The sequence below is a fragment of the Bubalus bubalis genome, chromosome X, assembly GCF_019923935.1.
Source record: "Bubalus bubalis isolate 160015118507 breed Murrah chromosome X, NDDB_SH_1, whole genome shotgun sequence".
Taxonomy (NCBI): Eukaryota; Metazoa; Chordata; class Mammalia; order Artiodactyla; family Bovidae; genus Bubalus; species Bubalus bubalis.
Window position 1 is genome coordinate 64,387,218 of NC_059181.1, and position 5,307 is coordinate 64,392,524.

Below are 5,307 nucleotides of genomic sequence, written 5' to 3' on the forward strand. Positions count from 1 at the left end.
AATGTAGGGGTTTTGTGTCATTCTTGGAAAAGTCTCTTCATATCAAATTTTCTTTTTAAATCCCTTCATATTTTCTTCTAGTATTTTTATAGTTTCATTTTTTTGTTTTAAATCTTTGTCTATCTGGAATTCATTGTGGTGTTAAGTATGAGATAATGTATCCAGTTGTCCCAAATAATTTATTGAATGTTTCCTCATTTTCTCTCTACTTGGAAATACTAACTTAAAAATTGTGGGAAGAAACACAGAAAGATTGACCATCTTAACCCCCCTCCCTCCTTTTTTTTGGCTGCACCATGCAGCTTATGGGATCTTACTTCCCTTAGTTCCCAGGATTGAATCTGGGTCCACAGCAGCGAAAATGCCAAGTCTGGACCACCAGGGAATTTCCATCTTAACCATTTTTAAGTGTGCAGATTAGTAGTGTTATTACAATGTTGTGCAACAGATTTCTATAATGTTTCTGATTTTACAAAAGTGAAGCTCTATACTCATTGAACAACAACTCCCCATTGAAATGCTACTTTTCATCATAGGCTAATTTCCTGTCTGTTACTTTTTTGTTTGGATCATTGTAACAGCTTTCTAGCATCATCATAATTTCAATTGGTCATGTACCCTTCATTTTCCTCATGCACACTTTGACCACAACACTCCTTCATTCAAAACCTTCAGAAGCCCTCTTGGATACTGCAGTTGAAATTAAGTTCCCCATTTGCAGCAACATGGATGGACCTAGAAATTATTATACTAAGTGAAGTAAGTCAGACAGATAAAGACAAATATCATATGATATCACTTAAATGTGAAATCTGAAAAAAATTATGCAAATGAACTTATTTACAAAATAGAAACAGACCCACAGACTGTTGAAAACAAACGGGAAAGAGGGGCAGGGATAAATTAGGGGTTTGGGACTAACATATACACACTACTATGTGTAAAATGGATAACCAACAAAAACCTACAATATGGCACAGGAATTCTACTCAGTATCTTGTAATAACTTTATAGGGGGAAAGAATCTGAAATGTATATATATATATATATATATATATATATATAATGGTACCCCACTCCAGTACTCTTGCCTGGAAAATCCCATGGACGGAGGAGCCTGGTAGGCTGCAGTCCATGGGGTCGCTAGGAGTCGGACACGACTGAGTGACTTCACTTTCATGCATTGGAGAAGGAAATGGCAACCCACTCCAGTGTTCTTGCCTGGAGAATCCCAGGGACCTGCGAGCCTGGTGGGCTGCCGTCTATGGGGTCGCACAGAGTCGGACACGACTGAAGTGACTTAGCATAGCATAGCATATATATATAACTGAATTACTTTGCTGTACAACTGAAATTAACAGATTATAAGTCAATTATATTTCAATAAAAATTTTAAAAAAGAAATTAAGTCCCTTATTATACTCTTTCATAGCACCTGTACCTTTTCTTGTGTCACTTCTCATAATTCGTGGTTTTAATGATCTGCAAAATTATTTAACTGTTGTTGATCTCCTTGCTAAACTTCAAGCAAGGGCAATGAGCTCATTGCCTATTCCCCACTGTTTTGTGTGTGCCTGGTACACAGTAGGTGCTCAGTCCATGTTTGTGGAATGATACTTCCCTCACCCGTGGAATAAAGTAGAAACGACTACAAGGTCTGATTCCAACTTACCTTCTCTCAGTCCTCTGCCCTTCAAGGAAGTCAAGCTGCTGAATTTTACTGAAAAAGCCATGGGCTTCATAACATTTCTTTCTGGTTTACACCATGTTCTGATTTTATCTTTTAATTTGAGCTCTAATTGTCCCTTGAGAAATCTGTATGCAGGTTAAGAAGCAACAGTTAGAGCTGGACATGGAACAAACAGACAGGTTCCAAATCAGGAAAGGAGTACTTCAAAGCTGTATATTGTCACTCTGTTTATTTAACTTATATGCAGAGTCCATCATTAGGAATGCTGGGCTGGATGAAGCACAAGCTGAAATCAAGATTGCCGGGAGAAATATCAATAACTTCAGATATGCAGATGACACCACACTTATGGCAGAAAGCAAAGACCTAAAGAGCCTTGTGATGAAAGTGAAAGAGGAGAGTGAAAAAGTTGGCTTAAAACTCAGCATTCAGAAAACAATGATCATGGCATCTGGTCCCATCAGTTCATGGCAAATAGATGGGGAAACAACGGAAACAGTGATAGACTTTATTTTGGGGGGCTCCAAAATCACTGCAGATGGTGACTGCAGCCATGAAATTAAAAGATGTTTGCTCCTTGGAAGAAAAGTTATGGCCAACCTAGACAACATATTAGAAGACAGAGACATTACTTTGCCAACAAAGGTTCATCTACTCAAAGCTATGGTTTTTCCAGTAGTCATGTATGGATGTGAAAGTTGGGCTATAAAGAAAGCTGAGCACTGAAGAATTTATGCTTTTGAACTATGGTGTTGGAGAAGAGTCTTGAGAGTCCCTTGGACAGCAAGGAGATCCAACCAGTCCATCCTCAAGGAAATCAGTCCTGAATATTCATTGGAAGGACTGATGCTGAAGCTCCAATATTTTGGTCAGCTGATGCGAAGAACTGACTCATTGGAAAAGACCTTGATGCTGGGAAAGATTGAAGGTGGGAGGAGAAGGGGACGACAGAGGATGAGATGGTTGGATGGCATCACCAACTCAATGGACATGAGTTTGAGTAAGCTCCCGGAGTTGGTGATGGATAGGGAAGCCTGGCGTGCTGCAGTCCATGGGGTTGCAAAGAGTCGGACATGACTGAGCGACTGAGCTGAACTAATTGTTCCTTGTGCCTGGAGGTCATGCCCTCTCCTTACTCTCCCACCAGAATTGATGGCTTATGGAAATATAGTTCACCCTTTGAGGCCATGCCCGCCTCTGCCACTGGACTGTGAGTTCATTGAGAATAGGAACAGAATCCCCCTCATTTGTCCCCAGGGAGCAGCTCAGCTCCTGAACTCTAGGAGGCACTCTTGCTTACACATCCCCATCTGCTCCCAGGCTACAAGCTCCTTGTGGGTAGGCAATATTGCTTTACCTGTGTGCATCTGGGAGCCTCGTTTTCTAACCCCCAGGGCATGGCCCAGGGTGAGACCTGGTGTTGGCTCTGGAATCTCCTGGAGAGAGAGAAGAATGTGCCTGGTCTTGTTGTGAGAGGCCTAAACATAAAATGGCAGGGCAGGGGCAGAGGCTTCCCTGCCCTCCCCCGAAGGTACTCTTTGATGTCCCCTCCCCCGCCCCCATGGACAGAGGAGCCTGGCAGCATATGGTCCATAGGGTTGCAAAGAGTTGGCCATGACTGAAGCGACTTAGTGTGCGAGTGCGCGCACGCACACACACACACACACATTCCATCATGGCCCTTCTCCAGCAATAAACAATTACCACCCCACACCCTCATCCTGCCCCACCCCCCGACTCCTAGGACCCCATGTTTCCCTGTTCACAGCCTTAAATGAATCCAGCCATCCACCTTCAGCAGGATCATTCTAAAAATCAAAGTTGGTTAAGTCTTTGCTTTCTTACAAATTTCCAGAGAGACTCCACAAACCACAGGATTGGTGGTACCAAGGGGAAAGTCACGCTCTCAGCTTGGCCTAGAAGGCCCTTTGAGCCCTGCCTGCTCACAAACCTGCTCTGGCCCTGTGACCCTGCTTGCTGAACTCCTGTTTTGTAGCATGTGCAGCCCCTTTCATAAACATGCACTTACATAACAGCTTTTCCCCTCACTCATTTTTTCCTTGGTTGACTCTGCTCTTGTTTTTAAACCCAATTGTTTCTGTGGGTAAAGTCTCTGTGTAAAGACATACAGCAAGGCCATGGAGGATACACCACAAACAGATAAGCAGTTGCTACCTCTGTGGAGGGCAAGAGGCAATCAGGATTGAGGGAGAGAGCTGGTCAAAGGGTATTTTGGCCTTATCTGTAGAGTTTCTACTTTTCACAAAGAGATTGGATCATGTATTTATTACTTGTGAGATATAAAACAAACAAATGAACTAGTTCAATACTAGGAAGCCTTCCCCAGACTTCCCAGGCAGATGGAGCTGTTTCCTGTTCTGGGATCGAATAGGATGCTCCCCTGTGTTATAGGAAATACTGTTTTATGTAATTTGTTGATGCCTTTCTCCATGTAGATGGGGGACCCCTTCAAAGGTACTAACTTTAACTTATGCTCCTGGTGCCTAGCAGAGTGCCTGACCCAGAGCAGATGCTCAGGGAATGCTGGATCCATTACCTTGCTTCTCTTGGTGGGCTCCTTCGGAAGCATTTGCTAAGGGATGGGCCCCATGCTAGTCCTAAAAAGCTGATTAGTTTTCACAATGTCCATGGAAGAATGTCTCCGGGAGTCTGAAATGTGGGTAGAGGAGTCTCTAGACTCTTGGATTGTGTCAACATGAGGACAGGGCTGGATTGCACACCAGCGCCATAGCCCGCCCTCCCCTCCCCCACAGCTCAAGGCTGGGATCCAGTTCAATGCTCCAGTTTTGTCACTTGGAATTCTTCTAAAGCCACTGCCTCCTCAGCAGTTAATCTAAGGGCAACAGCTATATCCTCAAAGGTTGACCTTATTGAGCCCAGGCATGATCTATGTCTCTAAGATGGAGAAGCCAGCCCACAGAAACAAGCTGTCCCCATACAGTGTGGGCCAGGGAGGCGAGAGTTAGGGGACATTTAGACCTGCTCAGAGTGTCCCAGGCATGGAAGTAGGGGTTGTGCAACTGTCTGAGGGATTTCAAGTCATCTAGAATCTCAGTTTAATGGTCTGTAGCTTTTGCAATTTTCAAGAGAAATCTGAGCTCCCAGGTCATAGGCTCCTTCTTGGGTCATACCTACTGCCTTGGGCAAAAAGGCAAAGGAGTAGCCTTAATGCATCAACTGGATAGGGGCTAGAGAGTAAGAGGGGTGGCTCTTGAGTTGGTGAAGCATGTGCCATGTGGCGAGGGCAACCTTTTAGACTTGGATGTACAAGGTGAGGAGGCTGTAGAAGGGTCTGGATCAGTCTTTTTTTCCAAGAATGCTCCCAACCAGCCCCTGTCATCAACCTTGAATAGGATGGTGTTCCTGTGGTCTTAGGGCACTGAGACTAGGTACTTGGGCTCCTGAAGTAGGAATTCAGTGAGTAGCATTCCCCACCACACCCTCAGCCTCAGTCTTTCCCTTTCCTCCCATCCAACCAAGTTCCCTCCCAGCTATCCACCGACAACCTCATCATGAGTCTCATAATTGTTAAAAGAACATTGGACCGTGCCACATCCATTTAGACCTCAATGAAGAACACCTCCAGTAGGCCCGTC